Source organism: Phasianus colchicus, chromosome 18 (assembly GCF_987193195.1).
Source record: "Phasianus colchicus chromosome 18, bPhaCol1.hap1.1, whole genome shotgun sequence".
Lineage (NCBI taxonomy): Eukaryota > Metazoa > Chordata > Aves > Galliformes > Phasianidae > Phasianus > Phasianus colchicus.
This window is the reverse complement of record NC_143453.1, coordinates 5,977,695-5,995,348: the sequence shown is the minus strand read 5'-3', so window position 1 is coordinate 5,995,348 and position 17,654 is coordinate 5,977,695. Positions and strand designations below refer to the sequence as shown.

The following is a 17,654-nucleotide window of genomic DNA, read 5'->3' as shown; positions in this document are numbered from 1 at the left end:
AATTTCCTTCGCTGCACTTTTCCAGGATGTTTCTGGGTCACTTGCTGCTGCATGAGGCATTACCTGGCTTCATGTGAGCTGTGTCACCCCTAATCAGTCTCACACTGTGGCAACAAATAGTGTCCAAGCGGAGACGGAATTTTTTCCACCCTGAAGCCTGCAAGAGAATGGGCTTCTGCAACGGGAGATGGCACGTTACCTGCTGGCTCCTGTGCAGCCCCCAGCAATGTGCAGCTCTGCACTGCAGGTCACAGCTTGTATTAATCACAGAGCAAAGATGACACTTGGGCTGCTGGAAAATGAAAGCAAAGGTGGAAAAAATAAACTGGAAGTGGGTATAAAAGAAAAACAAAACTATAGAAGGTGTAACAGGCAGGAATGTGAGCAGGATGTATCACAGCACCTTCACATCCAGCGATGCCAGTCATCAAAAAAGCTTCACCTGTTCTTTTTCACCTTTTGTGAAGGTGTTTGTTTGTTTTCAGGCTCCCACACCGCTCTATCAGGATGTCCCCTCCAACACGTGCAGTGTCTCTGCCACAGCCACATGTCCTCTCTGCAGCCAGGTGCTTCTCCAAGCACAGTACCTGGCTCACAGCATGTCCAGAGGCCCATGAAATGCTGCTCTCCCATCAAACCCTGTGAACCGTGCTTCTCTCCGCCAGGCTGTGTGCAAGGCATCCTGCTTTCCTAAAGTTCCCATGAAATCACAAAAATGTTGGGAGCTTTCTGGGAGGGAGGGCTGCCTTTCCCATCCGTGAGTGCATCCCTGGGGAGCCTCCTGAGTGCTGCACAGCACCGCAGCACCACTCCTGTGGGCACCAGGAGACTCCATGGGGTACAGGCTTGGTCCTGGCACGGCCACCCTGGGGATATGGGCCGACCCCACTGAGATGAGAGCAGCCCTGGCAGGAGCGGGCACGACACGGCACTCATTGGCACTCGCTGGGATCTCTCCACGGCTTTTTGCTGGCCAAAGCTCCGTGACAAAAGCGTCAAATCTGGAATTTTAACCCATAGCCAACCCATGAAATTTCAGCTGTTTTTTCCATGAAAACATCCAGCTCCTTTCCTCGCCGCGCTGCGGGGCGCCAGGACCAGCAGGACAGCACCTCCCGCAGAGCCACAGAGCAGAAGCAGCCGGTGCCAATGGGGAAACTGGTCTCACTGGGCAGGCAGCCCGGTCACGGCTGGGGCACTGCCAGCAGAGCAGGGCAGGGGGCCCACACGGGGCAGTGCCATGCACACATGGTGCTGTGCCCCTGCAGGATGGAATCACAGCACGTGAGGCTGCATTGTGACTTCGGTGCAGGTGGTGGTGGGAAGTTAGGGGACAAAAACTTCAGGAATTAATTTTCTCCTCTTGACGTCGCTCTTCCATTTGATTCAAGAAGAGTAAAGGCATCGCTGCCAAATAAAATATTAACTTATTTATTCTATCTCAAGCCCCTGAAAATAAATTAATTGCACATAACAAGCAGCTGGAGGATGCACACGGTGGCAGCACCCAGTGGGATAGCGGAGGAGATCAAGGTGAGCTAAACAACATCCTTTCAAAAGTTCCTGCTTTATTCAGGCTTTGAAGTGGCACAAGGAGCTTCAACTCATTGTTCTCAGCCCTGGTAGTGCCGGAAAGTTACAGAAGGACCTCGGCTGATGTGGGAAGCCAGCAACCTTCGGGAAAGGGCTCTTTTGTAGCCAAAGTGTCCCATGACACAAAGCAGGAGAGCGGTAACCCTACAGATAATTTCCTCATTCTGATTGGGGATCAATTGACCACTTGCTCCCATTTATTCCCTCCCGGGCCTGGCTGCCTTCCAGCCCTGAATGCAAAGCAGTCACTCCTTATTTCCAAATGCAAATGAGGCAATGAAAGGCCCGGCTTTGAAATCAGCATTATTCCCCTGGGTCCCGACCCTCCCCACCGCTGCCCTCACCCCGTCCTCTATCTCTGACTCTGTGCTCTGCCTTTCCAGAGCAACAAAGGTTAGGGGAAATAAAAGCAGAGCGACTACCATCTGGGAATCATCAAGACAGAGTTTGGGGGGAAGGGATCGAGCTGCAAGGACCCTGCTTTACCCAACTGCCCACCATCATCTGTACATTCCTCAGCCCACACAGGACCCAGGCAGGATGGTGATGGCCCCAGCATCACTCACTGGAGCATAGCAAGGGTGCAGCAGCAAGGTGAGCTCTGCAGCCTGAACTGTGTGGCTGCAGTGCCCTGGGTTTCCCTGAGCTGGGGCTGCAATTGTGCTCCTTTCTTAGCTGGGCTGCAGCTGTGCTATCTGGTGTCTGCATGCAGAGCCCAGCTCAGCACTGTGTTGGAGCACTGCACCGGAGCTGTGCCAGCGTGCATCTCCTTCCAGCAGTGCCCATTCACCCACCCAGCCAGCCAGACCTTATTCAGAGCACTGGGTAAAGCAGAGTTGACACAAAGGTGGACTTTGGGTTGCAGCCTTTGTCCTGCTCTCCCTTCTCCACATCCAGTGCAGCACACAGGTCCATGCCAGCGCAATGGGGCTGCAGCACTCAGGGCAGTTGACGGGAGAGGGGATTCCTGCCAAAACAACTGCCATGCACCCATGTCCCCTTCCCCTGCATTGAGCCCCTAACATGTCCCACTGCATCCCTACATCCAGGGCTGGGAACGGGGACCTCCCCGTGCCCCCTCTCTGCAGGGCGGTGCTGCTGCAGCTCATCCATCAATGAGTTCTCTGTCCTCCGCGGAGCCTGGAAATAAACCCCCCCGTAAATCTCCACCACTGCCACTCTGTGCTGGTGGCGAAGGGCCTCGCATTCCTGAGTTTCAGGCCGCAGCCACGTCTTCAAGAGCAGAGCCACAAGAGCTTTCTGATGGTTAATTGCTGGCACACTCTCACTGAAAACATGAAACACCCCCTGACAAGCCGCGTGATTTATTACTGCCCACTGCAAAACGGAACAAAATCAATTGGCTATTACCTCACTTAGCGAAGCCTTGTCACCGCCTGGGAGCAGGGTGTTAAAAATAAAAGCCAGGCACGGCCCAGCAGTGAGCCCCACACCGTGGCTGCTCCACCTGCTCAGCAGCAGATAACACCAGGCTGAGCGTTCCCAATCATCGCGGCGCTGGTGCACCACCGGCTCGTTCCTGCTCTGCAGTTATTAATTACACAGATGTCATCACAAGTGCCGTGCACGGTACATTTCAGAAGAGATGCAGAGCAGTGGCAGAATATTTGTTTATGGCAGAAACGTATCCTGTAATTAATTGGACCTATTTGACCCATTTCCAACCAGGAACTCCCTGTGCATTGGAAGTCTCAAAGCTGCCATCCCTGGGCTCCTTTGGGTGCTTTCATGGTCGCTCGGTGCTTGGTCGTATTGGGGATATGCCCTGGTGCTTGTGGGCCGAGGAGTTGGCCAGAAGGGCAGATGCACATTTACAAGGTATTTCAGAAACTAAATGGTTCCTCTCCTTGCATTTCATCGCCTTTGTTTCATTCCCAAATCACTTGCAGGCTCTTCCAGTCAGAGCAGGGAGATGCTCCTCCCATGAAGCTCCAAACCGTGCAAAGCATAAAGAGGCTGCATTATTTATAGACTCCGGATAGATATTTCACTCTCAGTCCGTCCCATTCCCAGCATTCCCTCCATTCACAGATCATTAAGTAGCACTTGCTGACATATAAGGCAATGCAAGTGGAGTGGTTAACTTTGAATATTGCCATCCATCCCGGTGTTAAATGAGATTCAGAAAGTAATTGTCCAAAGAGATAGGAAAGCATTTGCCCTGCCAAATAATGCAGAGCATCCCAGAGGCACCCAGCAATAATGTTATGGCAGGGGCACCGGGCTGCACAACCCCACACACTGCCCTGCACTGCCCATGTGCTGCCAGCCTGCGGGACAGCACTGTGCTGAGCCCAGGAGGGTTTTCTCCCTCTGTGCTCTGTTGCTCAGAGGTTTTCCTTAGGGAATAAGAATCTTACAAGAGCTTGGAGCAGCACTACACAGTTCCTATAAATGCCCTGATGGTAAAACCCCATAGACAGCACCCCACAGGCAGCACCCTGCAGCCCCACAGCCAGCACCCCGCATGCTTGCCGGTGCACAGGAGGGACTTGGGGGCAGCAGCACTCATGCTGCCCACACAGTTGCAGCTAACAGCCACCTCGTGCTACAGCACTTCCATTTCAGTCCATAGCTCTGTGTGCTGCAGCCACAGGAGCGCTGGGGCCAGTGGAAAATGGGGCTCTGAGCTCATGCATCTTATTTTAGCTCCCCATCCTCTCTGGAAGCTATCTCAGGCATGTTTTGGGAATACAGCAGGTATTTTTATGAGTGGGATTTGCAAGGGTATTTTCATCTTAGGCTTGGAGACAGCTGGGCCTGCTGCCAGGCACAGGGAGCACAGAGGCAGAGGCAAGAAACATAAAACCAGTGAGAGGTAGGCTTTCTACTGGGGCTTATATTTAGCAGAGGGGAGCAGGAACACTTTTAAATGTCCTCATGCTCTCCGTGCCAGTGTGTCCCCTCAGCCAGGTCACAGGGGCCAACCTTGGCCAGGCTGGGGAAGACAACAGGAACACATCCCCATTGTTGGCATTTGTGTGGCTTGGCACACCTGGCACCAGGATCTGGGCAGAATGCAAGGCAGGAGCTGCCACCACGACCCCTTGAGGTGTCACCACCACTAAGGAAGGAGGGACAGGACTGCCTGCCCTGTGGTGGACAACAGCTGACGGCCAAGCAGAGGGGCTGGGGCGATGCACGACCTTGGGGTGACAGAGGGAACACGAGCCCAGCAGCTGCACCGTGCTTGGCCAGGGGCCCGCACACAGCCATGGGATGGCGAGCACGGCCAGCTCACTCTGCAAACAAAATGCCTTCTTCACAGGGAAAGGAAGAAAAAAAAAAAAAAAAAGACAGCTTCAAACCAAGAAACAGCCAGAGACCATTTTTACTTTTAAAGCATCGTCTTTATTTTGTTCATTTTGAATTCTTTTGTTCTGCTGGAAATGGACATACAACCACTGCGTTCCCTCCCCTCTGCTTGGAGTGTCAGCCCACAGGGTGCCTCACGCTTCCCTTTGCAGCTCAGCTCCTCTTCCAAACCAACAACTGGTCTCAGATGGGGCCTTGAGCACAAAGTGCACCCTCTCCTATAGCTAGTATTAATTTTATTGCACCTGGCAAAGGTGTGCTCAGCATCCCCCAGGGTGCTCAGCCACAACCCCGTGGCTTAAAGCCTGTCCCATAAGAAGCCCTGCTGATCTCAGAGTCGAGCACTCACACTTTGCCTGATGCAGTTGGAGGGGCTCGAGCACACAGTGCTCCATCATTTTGGGCCCACCCTCAGCGTGCAAAATGGTGGTGGGCACAGCTGCACCCATCGGTGGCTGCGCTGTGTGCGGAGCTCCTGATTACATCTCAGTTGTCATGCCACTCAGCGAGCTAAATTAGAGCAACTAATTGCACCTCTCTTTGAAACAATCAGGATGACAAATCAGTGGTAATCTCTTCAGTTCTGGAGAGAAGCTATCGCTGCTCGCTTACAAGGATTAATCAGCTTTTCATCAGTGTTTTTAGACCAGCGTTGCCTCAGGAGGAGCCCCGAGGTCACACCGGCCAGGCTCACAGCATGGGGACACCAAGATGTGTGGATGTGATGGAACACCACACAGCAGCCCTCATTCACAGCCCTCTGGCACACGCACAGCACTCACAAGGAATGGCAATGGGAGCAGCATGAGATGGGCTCCAAGGACACCACGCTGCCACCAGACCCACACCAAGCAACCCGGCACCACTGGGAGCTGCTCTGCAGGGACTGGGAGGAGAATTTGCACGGCCTCAGGTTTTTTGGCTAGGGCAGGTGACTGTTTTGCTTTCCGTGGTCATTTAAGCTCTTTGTCAGACTTGTGTGACTTAATGGGAAGCTTAACCTTGAATTGAGTGCGTTCACACATTCTGAGTAAAAAAAAAAAAAACCAGGAAAAAAAGTTGTAATCACTGCAGTGGCATCTTACAGATCAGACGGGAGAAGTAAGTATGTGATACCTCTCTTCTTTGGGTAATGAGTTGCAGGAGATACCTTGGCAAGCCCTCACCATTGCACGGCAGAGGTTCATTCCATGAGTCAAGAGTGCATCCCAGGGTTCACAGCACAAGCACTGCTCTGGATCCATGGTTTGGGGCTGCTGCAGGGAAATCCTCCACCCCCTGTTGAACTGGAGCTGTCAGCAGGCACTGCTGGGGCCTTTCAACTCTTCACCACAGCATGGCTGTGCCCAGACAATCTGCTTGCTGCCTAACAAAGGTAAATGAGCAGCTCTATAGTCTCTCTCCTGGAGAACAGATTCATCATCTCCCACACTTTCACTACACTTCGTGGCAATCCCAGAGCACTTTGCATCTTCCAGCTGTTAATGCTGATGATAGCAGAGTGCTTTTACAGAAAATGCCTGAGATCCTGTGTTGCACCAAGCAGGGGTGACCCCTGGCAGGCCCTGGAAGGAAAGACAACACATCTTCATGGCCAAAATGAACCCACTTGCATTTGATGGACCCATTTTCTTACTATCACAGGCCTTTCCCTTGATCCACAAGGACCTCCAGACCAGACCAAGCAGGAGCTAAGTACACAAGCAGAAGCATGGGATGCACAGGAAAGGGGAAGGCCATGGTGCTGGCATGAAGACTCCCGGTGACAAATTCTTGCCCTTAGAAGAACTTCTTTCCCATGCAGCACTCAGAGCCCTTGACAACAGGGCTGAAGCCCTGCACACAACACTGCTGCACCCTGGAAGAACTCTGCAGAGGGCACATGGCATTTCAGACCCCTGCCTCAGCTTCTCCAACTGCAGGTTACTCCATTCCCTCCCCAGTGCAGCCCTGCTGGCCCTGCTCTCCAAGCCAGCCTGGCAAGGTCCCTGCCTCTCAGACCCAGCCCAGTGTGACCTTAGAGGCTGAACAGGAGCACAGCCCAGGGAGAACTTTGCTGCTGTTGCTGCTACCCAATCTGCACCACTGCTGGATAAGGAGAGAATCCTGACCTCAGGAAGGGATGGTCAGCATCTCCATCACCCTGTGCTGTGCACGTTCTCTCCAGAGAACGCCTCTGGGAGGCAATCTCTGTGAAAGCAGCAGGCTAGTGGCATTTATGCAACTGAATCAGCCCTCTCAGTGTGGAACACGTCCCCAGTATACACCCTACAAACCTGTACACACCCTCCCTCACTCTCTCCATCACCGTGACCACAGTGCACCTACCTGTGGACAAAGGCTGACATTCCTGTCCATCCTGTCTCCTGCCAGGGCCAACCAGGTCTAGTGGGCATCTGGGGCTCGTGTTCTCACTTAGGTGCAGGTGAGCACTGCTGCCAGTGAGCCTGCCAAGTGCAGCAGCTCTGAGTGGGAGCCTGCCCAGCTGTGAGCCAGGGCATAGTCCTTGGGGTCCAGGAGGCAGTCGGCACCAAGGGCAGCACGGTGCTGCCTGGGGATGCCAGCTGGGAGGGCATCCACGTGGCTCTGGGCCAAACTGCAACCTATAACGGATGGAGAGCAGAGCGGGTTAGCAAAACTCAGCAAGAGTTATGGAAGCTTGGTGGGGCTTCAGAGCCTGTGTCTGCAGAGATGCTGGCACCCAGGGGCTCTGGACCATCATCCTAGAGCAGCATCTTCCATGACAAGAAAGTGCTGCCAGTTGCTATGGCCCGAGAAGGCCCTCAAGGCTGTGCTGGGATCCTGATGAATGCATGCCAATGCACCAGCACCCAGCACAGCTCTCTTGTCGTGCACAATAGCCAGCTCTGCTAAGTTACAGCATTTAGATTGCGCCATAAAAATGCAATGGTGCACTTGAGTTACATAAAGATATAACTCTTGGAGGAGAAAAGGCTCTTGATGTTTCCCCATGGCAGGATTCTTAGGGTACGTTATGAATGCTAAAGTCATGGATGGGAAGTGAATGGGAAGATGAACAAGCGAGGTGGCAGCACCCTCAAAAACAGCTAAACTAAAAACCACTGAAAAATATAAAAGAAAATGGAAATCTCCATTACATTCCTGCTACCAAAGAAATAGCCAACACCTTCTACAATATGCTTGTGTGTTGTAAACATACACTATGTAGCATACATAATTGTAATTTCACTTTCCGAATGACATGTATGTGCATAAATACAATACATGCATAAAATATTACAGCTGTATTTAAGTCATCTTCACGAGCACATACAGAAGGCACCCAGGCTTTCTCCCAGTGGGCTCATAGCATGGAACTGGGAGCTATCCTTATCAGCAGAGCTCTTTCTCATACCAGAACAATTACATCTACATTTTTCCCCCCTTCTGAAGACCAAACTCACTCCCACCTGAGCTACTAGAATTTGCCGGGGTGTTGATGCACAGTTTATTCTGTGGCACATTAAACTACCCACAGAAAACGGCCCGATAAGGAGTGGGAATACAAAGCATCTGCTCTATTCCAGATGGGTTTGCTGCAGATCTTCTGTTTGCAGCTTTACTCAAGCCAAGTTAATTGGAAATGTCTGAAAGTCAAAGCATGGCTCTCGCACGAGGTCGCGGGGAGCTTCCCAGTGCTTTCTGTAAGCAGGGCTCATAAGCACAGCCCCTCCCTCATGTGCTGCAGTCACTGCCCATAACAAAGACATTTTGGATCAAAGGAAGGGGTTAACCCCCACGCAGTCACTGCATTGAGTCTTGGAGGTCTGAATGCTGCCAACTCCTGAAAAATGGCCACCAGGCAAGCTGCTGAGAATAATCAGAATAAGATTGGAAGGTGTCCACATCAATCAATCACTCGCTGACAGATGACTGGAAGCCCCCACTGTGACCGTGGACAGCTGACCAACTCTCAGCTTAAGCTGAAGTCTAACATTAGACTGTTTGCTGCGTGTGGGTGGCTGCTGCGTTATGACCTTAATAGTCAATCAATCTTGAGATGAGTGGTCTGTCTGGCAGAAACATTAATTATCCATACTATTCATGCATTGAAAAGCTTTATCTTCAAAAACTCAACGTCACTTAGGGAGGAATAACAGAACCCGGAGCAAGAAAATAAGCCTGGCCTCAGCTCCCGGCTGGGAACAGGATGGTGTGGAGCAGCTCCAGGGATCTGAGCAGCCCCAGCCCAACCACAGGAGCAGGGCACTGCCCTGGCTTCCGTGCTGGTACCCCTTCAGAGAGCTCAGAGGCTGCTGCTGGAGCCGGTGCCAAGAGGAAGACGAGGGGGAGAGATATAAAAGGACAACAAACACACATCAATTAAACCTTGCAAGCTGTTAGTCACACTAGTTAATAAGTTCTTTCTGTCTGTAAAGTGCTCTTAGTGACAAATCCTTTAACTGGCACTCAGAGCGTTATTATGGCTTTCAAGATGCCTCTGCCTTTCATGTGCAGCTTCTTGTACACATGTGAGTGCTCCCTGTTGCGCAGTCTGTTTACACTAGTTGTGAGAAGGCATCATCAAAGCAAACTGAAAGCAACACTAAATGCTTGAGAAAAACAGAATTCATTCACTGCTGCCTGCTCTGAAATCGCCTCTCCCTTGGTTGGAAGGCAGCCGTCACTGCGGAGTGCAGTGGGAGGAGAGGGGGGACAATGCATGGCTGAGGCTCAGCTCACCCCGCTGCTAAGGCTGTGGGTTTAGGAGCAATGAGAGCAGCACCCCGTGTGGCACAGAACCACAGCAAGGCCTGGGTGAGCACCCTGGGGTGCCCATCTCGGAACAGGGGAGGCCATGCCCAGGGCACAGCTCCACGGGCACCACTAAGGGATCCATCTCCTGTTCAGTCAAAGTCAAAGCAATTAGGCCCCTGCGACGTTAGATTAAAAAAGAGACAGCTAATCAGAGACCATCCATAATCTATCACATTCTGCAGGCCACAATTCAGCACGCCTTGTCTGGACTGATTATATTTCCTGAAAAATGAACGGTGACTCTCGCGTAGATGCAAGTTACATTTCTGTAAACTCTCTTCCACACAAATTAAAGTATTCATCACCTTAATAAACATTAATGCGGAATGGTCGTTTATTAAACTCAAAAAGATGCATACCCTTAAAGCAATCATTGCACATTTTTGGTATCCAACGCACCCACGGCACAAACGTTTGTGGCTCTGTGCACAGATAACAGGCAGGCTGCCTGCCAGGCTGTGCCATCCTCCTGCTCCAGGATACCGTGTGCAAATTGAGCCTACGTCCACATCTACAGAAGCCTTCCAACGTCACAGCTGGTGGCATACAGCAAGCAGCACCCCAAAGTCAGAGCTGCCAACAGCTCCATACCCAGAGCCTCCCTCTACTGTGTCACTTCTTATCCACATCGCCAAGTACGCACGTGCTTGGAGCAGCTCTGCCCTGTGTGCCCCACGATGTGCCCTTGGGAATGCCCACGCAGGGAAAGCTTTGCAGGGCTGGTGGCTGGCAGGTTACTGCAGAGCTGCTGCTCCCAAACCAGGCTAGAGAAAGCCCTCTGCTCCCTACAGCAGTCACAGGGACTAAGCCAGAGGCCACGCAGCCCAGGAGCAGGATGGCAGCAAGAGCATTTGGGAGGGCTCCAGCCTATCAGTTGCATGTGATAATGTTAGCTCTCATACCCCCAGAAGATCCTCTGTGCAACCTTGTCTCTTCCAACTGGCTCAGGGCTTCAGTGCTGGTGTCAAGTGGCAACTTTCTGGATTTTGACCTTGCTGGAATTCGCTCCTTGTGGGGGGAAACCAGTCCATAAAGTTCCCATTAGCGTAAAAGCAGATGTAAGCACTTTGTTGGCAGAGTTCAGCAGCAGGGAAGCCTGCAGTTGATCAGTTCTGCCTCACTGGTCACTGCAGTCAACAGGAATTACTACAGAGGATTTCTGTGCCCCCTCTCCCAGAGCTCACCCTTCTCCAAAAAAGATTTAAAGAAACCAGCCGAGCTCAGGCACCACTCCAGTATAAGGCAATAAATCCGTGTGATTCATGCAGAGGGGAGCAGCACCTCGTCCAGGAACAGCCAGCAGGAGAGCAGCATGACTTTGTTTATTGTATGAAACAAATCTAACCGTAGGGACTGGATGGTGCTTAGCACGAGGAGCAAGCAAGGTAAGACAGCAGGGCACGGGAACAACAGCATGTCCCTGCTGGTGGCTGGGGCTGGCAGTGCTTCCCATAAGAGGGGGCACCACCCACCAGTGTCCCCAGTATCAGGGATGAGGGCTCAGCTCCCTGCCTGGCAGTGGGGCCGCACGCCACAGCCACGGCTCCAGCTCCATCACCGACTTCTCCATCCACATTACACTGAAAATCAGCACCAACTGACCTGGTTTCAACTAGTTTTGCTTTATGATTAACAGTCTCTGGGCCCCTATTCACTCTGTTATTCTCACCAAATTAAAGAGCAGTCCCGGATCCTCGTTAGATTTGCTCACATTTGAGCAGTGTCATGTGGTCAGTAGCCCATGGCAATACACTAAATTAAAGGCCTAATGCAGAATCCACCTACAAGCCTGACAACTAATGAATCGAAAGCTCCGGGCCCCAGAGGACCTGCACTGGGATGAAGCCACTCCACACAGAGCTACAGCACGAGTACAGTCCCTGGGCTGTCATTCAGACATAAAGAGTTGATTAATTTTATTCACCACAGGACACACAAACAGCAGCATCTCCTCCTGCCCGGCCGCCCGTTCACTGAGCGGCTCCCCATGCCGCCAGCGATGCGCTGTAGGAACAGCAAACACACTCCTTGCTCAGCTTCAATTAACGGCGTTCAGCCCCCAGCACAGAAAAGCAGACCCTCTCATTCATGACCAAAACGAGCCCCTCTCCTTCCCTCGCATCAGCGGCCAAGCGAGCACTGGATGTAAACAGCGGGGCCAAAGCGGCGGCCATCAATTCTGCTCTGAAGCATTTCAGGTCGGAGCTCTTGTCTGGAAAGGTTCAGCCTGTTGTATCAGACAGCTCCAGCACCGCAAAGGTCAGGGCTGTTTTGGTAAGGAAATGTTTGCTGAAACCCTTCCCCTCCCCCAGATTCCTGCTCTCAGCTTCACACACGCGCTCACACTGCTCCAGCCTCAAGAAACGGAGAAACTACAGCAAAGCGGTGCTGCTCTGCTCAGCCTCATCCCCAAAGATGCAAACGCAATTTTACAGTGGGCGGCTCTACTGACAAACGCAGCTATTTGTATGACACATATAAATGCGTGTGCACAATGGGCTGGGGAAAGCTTTCTGCCTAAATACTGTCAACGCTCTGACAACATTTTTATTATACCAGCAAATAATTTGTTTTGTTGCTGCTTAATTAGGAATCAATATAGTGCCTATGTTTAATTACATCCCCCATTTCGGAATGGTTGGGATTTTTTTTTATTTTTATTTTTTTAAATCCCTACAGAGATTAGGGACCCAGTATTTAGGATTCAGTGTGCACAGAGGCTGCCTGTAGGAGAGAAAAGCCCCATTAACAGAATGGGCGTAGTTAGCAGCATCATTATTAACTATAAACAACACTCATGCAGAAAGGTCAGAAGCACACTTACCCTTTCCGATCTGTAAACAACCAATTATTCAGCTCATCAAACAAAATAACGTGTGAGTATTTACATACGTGTGGTGTTTGCACATGTAAGTGGGTGCGATTGGGTGCATCTGCCCTCACCATCAGACACCCCACCCTGGGACATCCCTACATGCAAAATCTGATGGGAACTCTGTGCACAAGAGCCAGAAGAGCCACCCTCTTCTTGCTGCAAACCCCTGATGCCAAAGGGAGACATTTGGCCTGATGGTGTGGCCAAAGCAGGCACCACAATCGGTGCTGGCTGGCAGGCAGCAGCATCGTGGCTCTGTCTGGGGGCACGGACTCACCTTCTTGCTGTGTGCAAATGGACTGGATACAAACAACAATATCCTGCGCTGTGTCACAGCTGGCTGCATGCTAACTCTTGCAATTACTTGCTTGTAAATAGCAACCTTTACATGTGCTTGATTCGTGACATCTTTACGTGCTCCATCTCCACAGAGCCCCCGGAGCACAGCCTGGAGGAGCCACGTCCAACCACAGCCCCAGCATTGCTCTCACCCAGCTGGGGCTGCACAAGGCAGGACACGGCTGTGCTGAGGCTCCTACCTTCCTGGCTGCAGGTTAGGGTTAGGGTTGCATTGCATTGTGTTACATTGCACTGCATTGATCACCCCATCTCCTCTGGAGCCCACTTGTGTCTCCCACCCAGGAGATAGTGATGCACAGCCAGTTGTGCACTGTCACCACTGCTGCATAGGGTGTGCATGTGGACATCTTCATCTCCAAAGCACACCCCTGTATTTGTGGGGCAAGCAGAAAAGCAGCACCCTCCTCTTTTTGGCAGGTCGTTATGAAGAAGTAGCAGCCTGAAAGCCTGCCTTGAAAAGCACAGCTCTGCAGACATGGGGCAGTCAAAACCACTGCATCTCAGAAGCAAACATCAGAACCCGGAGAGGCAGAAGGCTGGAAAACCCCGTGCTGCACTTTATTATGGGCACTGCTCCCAGCCATGCACTGCAAGCCTCCCTCTCCTCTGTAATACAGGCAGTGAACTCATTCCCACTGTGTGGAGATGGTGGGGCAAACAGAAGCACTGAAGGCTGAAACATATTTATTTGACACTGGTGCACAGCCTACAAGCCCAGCATTTCTCCATCTGAGCAAAGCACGACCACTTCTTTAAAGCAGTCTCTAGTGCTCGAGCTGCATTTTAGCATTAATTTCTTCTCCTAGACAGACTTCAATCTCATTAATTTTAAGACACTCTGAGCTCTCTTTAGCCATCTCTAACATAATTCTCCTAACTTAAGATACACTAGATAGAAGTAGCCAATCTCATTCGTAATTGTATATATGGCCAGCAATTCAAATTCACTTCCCCTGATTTAGTGTCCTATTTGTATTCTATCAATAAATGAAGTTCTCATGACCACACTTAAATGGAAGCAGCACTATGCTCTGATAGCCAAAGCCAGCAAAAAAATTTCATCACCAAACCAAAATGTCTTGTAGTATATGATTCTTTGACTTATTGTTCTCTCCTCTTCACTGCACTTGAATATTAAATGTTGTATTAATAGCTCACTCTTAATTATCCATGAGTAATGTACTACAACCAGGAAATTAATGGAGGAGAGCACCACAAAAATGGGAAAAAAAAAAAAAATCTCACTATCCCCGATCCATTTTTGAATAGCCTGTGAGAAAAGGGAAGGCACACACAGCCTTGAACATGTAATTCAGCTCTGGACATCACTGCTGAAGAAAGGTGTTGAGATCAAACCAGTTCCCACCACAACACTGCATGCCATAGGGACAATCCGAAGATGTCCCATCTGCTGATGAACCAGTGCACGGCTAATGATGCCTCACCTCATTAACATCGCACTGTAGGTCAAAATATGCCTGTCCCATAAGCTGTCCATCATGCAGAAGGTAACGCCCCTATTTCCTCTTCTGCCATCACCAGACCTCGATCCACAGGAAGCTTTCAGGATCTGTGGAAGCAGAACCAAAGCTTTTTGGAGTTTCACTCTTGCTGACAACACTGCAGGACAGACAGGTGCTGGCAGCAGACAGGACTCTCTGGCTGTAAGCAGGACAGCCCATGGAGGTGGGCCATGTCCCATGCCTGGAGGTGCCCAAGGCCATGGATGGGGCCCTGGCAGGAGCCCATAGCAGGGGGTTGGGGCTGGGCAACCATTAAGGTCTCCTCCAACCTAAGCCACTCTATGATAGGGTTCTATGAGATAGCTCAACCTGCTTTACAAATAGAACAAATGCTTTCCGAAGCACTGAGATGCAGCCTCACGAGGGCAGATAGCAATCAGCAGTGAGGACGTAATATTCCTTTATTGCCCAGGGGAGGAAAGTGCTGCAAAAGTTGCCTGTACTCCAATACACAGCACAGGAATCGGAGCTCTGGTAACCTGACCTGCTGCAAACTTTGTAAGAGCTCATTCATTGAACTGTTTGGCGCAGGGAAGAAAATTAGTTACTTTGTCTCTTACTCAATAAAGGCATTAAAAAATTAACAGGCCATTACTGAGTTTTCTTTGCATTTTCTGCCTATTACAGTGTTATTTAATGACTCGAGGCTCTGCTCTGAACTCAGCACTGTTGCTGCAGGGAACCTGTTGCAGATGTGCCAGGTGCAGCACAGCCCCTCTGCTGCAGAGCGCCCAGGTGCTGCAGCATCCACCTCATCCACCTCCACGGGCTCAATCCCAGAGCTGCTCCAAAAGAGTGAAATGGTGAAGTGCCTAATTAAATATGTGCCTCCCATTGCCGGAGCTCTGCAGCAGCCATGAATTATGCAGCTGCTCACTTACATGTCAGCAGGATCACAATATTGATGAGTTATCCCGCGTGTAATCTGATAAAAACCAAGATAAACTCAGCAAAAATTGAGTGTAATATGATCCTTTCCTTTCAATAAACAATTTCCAGCACAGCGTTCGGATCGTCTCCGCCGCGTTCCTCCCTCTCTGGGCTCTCTTGTCACCTTAGGCAGCCTAACACAACGGCTCCTCAATATGGCCTAATACCAGCATGAATAAACAGCCAAGCTGGCTGCATTAACCTACAAGCTGTGAGACAGTGCTGGGTGTCTGTTAAACACTACCTGGGGGATATTTTCATGCCATATGGAATTAGAGGCTAGTGCTTTCAATAATGCTGGTGCATTCCACAAGGTCTGCTTTTTGGCATTTAGATTAATGCTGGAGACAGGGAGGAAGAAGTTGCCATGTCTCACACTGACTCCCTCTCCTCCGTCTGAACAAATGACGGATGGCAGAGTGCAACTCCCACTTGGAAATGCTTTCCAACGCTCGTTCAGACCCCAGGTCCTGACTCTGGCTTCCATAACAAGCTGACTGCTTTATAATCCCAGCCCAGATGCTTTTGCTACCCTGGGAAAAGTAACTCAGTTCCTTCTTTAGTCGAAATGCATCTTTACAAGAAATAAGTTGAGGAGAGGGGAAGATACCTGGCTCTGGTCACCGGGCATGCACCTCCAGCAGAAGACTGAATGCTACGGGAGGGCTCTCCTTGTTTCAGCATCAATGTGTGTCCCTCAGAACTCCTGGGGGAAGGCACTCCCCCCACACCACTGCTCCCCGATTCTACAGGAGCCAAGGCTGCGGTTGTTCAGAACAGAGGCAAAGCCAACAAACAGCCAAGAAAGCCAGCAACACACCTGAGAGCTCTTCCTCAGTCTGGGGATGCTCATCTGGCTGTCCTCAGCGGATCCTCTTGCACAGTGCCCTCGTTCTGCCAGCTGCAGAAACGTAACAAAACAACCACTTCATTAACAAGAAGCAGAAAGAAGGGGTGAAACATGGACAAGAGGTAGAAATGCTGCTCAGGAAATGGTGGGAATGCTGAGTGGGAAAGCAAGAGGTAGCAGCAAGCCAGGGAGCTCCATGTGCCCCACACGAGAGCAGGGGACAGGCAGAGCAGGACAGCAGGGACCTCCCAGGAACAACGGCCAGCCTACACAAGCAGGGCATGGGGAACAGCCATGGAGATGGGCTGTGAGTTACCAGCCACCTGAGGATGTCTGTGAGCCTCATCATCAATGCTGAGCTCCATCAGCCCTGCAGATAAAGCTAAGGGGAGAGCCAGGCACGGCGCTGCCTGCAGACGCCTCATTTCACAGTTGTGCGTCTCTCTGTGAGCGAGGGAAAGAAACTTTCACAGTTTTACTGCTTCTCAAATATTTTAATGCAAGCCATTTGGTGTAATATTTTTCAAAAATGGATACCAGCATGAGCTACATGCACATTAGCAAATGTCTCTACATTAGTATAAATACAAGAAGCAGAAAAGCACAGTCTGACTCCTAATCCATATGGTTATTCCAAATAGACTGCATGGTCTTAAACCTTGGCTTATTAGACTGAATCTTACATATGGAAAGAATTAAAACGTTGGATTTACAGTGCAGGCTAATCAGGACATTTAACTTACGATGCCCCAAAAGACCCAGAAGGTCAAAGCTCCCCGACACCTGAGCGCAGAGTCTGATCCCACTCACACTGGTGTAAAGCAGGCAGAACCCGCAGCACAACTCTGGTGTAAGGCAGGGCAGGATCTGACCTCCTGCACTCCATGCAGGCAAGCTGCAAAAAGGAAATGCCTCATTTCCCACCGACTAGTCCATACAAGCCCACAGACAATAGGGCCAAGTGTGCGCTGCCGGCAGCGTTCCCATAGAGGAGTGCTGTCTGGCGCTTGGGCTGCTTTGCTGAGAGCCTCTGTATCTGAAAAAGCCATCAGCATGCCTGTTCCTTCACTTAGAATAAAAGGTCACTTCAGGGCTCTTAGGGGTTTTTGGGTTGGTTTTTCATTTTTTTTGGTATTTTTTTTTCCTTTTTGTCCAAACAAAAGAATTATCTTGGTTTTATTTTTTTTAAATACTTTGCTCTGAGATCACAAAAGCTGTTAAAAGCGAGGTATGATATCACCGTTAGCAAAGCCAGAACTCATGGGAAGCTGGATCTAGATTACTTACTTCTGCTAATTTATTTCTGGACAAGGCCAGACTCATCTCTGCTGCTTTTCTGCTCGCCTTTCCACCAGCACAGATGGAAGCACCCTGACCTCCCCCACCAAAGAGCCTCTCCTGCAGCAGC

The 17,654-nt window shown here is 50.7% G+C and overlaps 1 long non-coding RNA gene across 1 annotated transcript; it reads right to left on the bottom strand.

Moving 5' to 3' along the window:
- Positions 1-4,964: 4,964 nt before the first annotated feature.
- On the bottom strand, positions 4,965-17,184 carry LOC116228319 (uncharacterized). The gene is made up of 5 exons (XR_016472050.1): positions 16,990-17,184; positions 16,217-16,297; positions 14,389-14,513; positions 7,258-7,532; positions 4,965-6,494 (listed from the first exon to the last, which is right to left on the bottom strand). It is a non-coding gene; the product is annotated as an uncharacterized LOC116228319 (long non-coding RNA).
- Between the last annotated feature and the right edge of the window lie 470 nt (positions 17,185-17,654).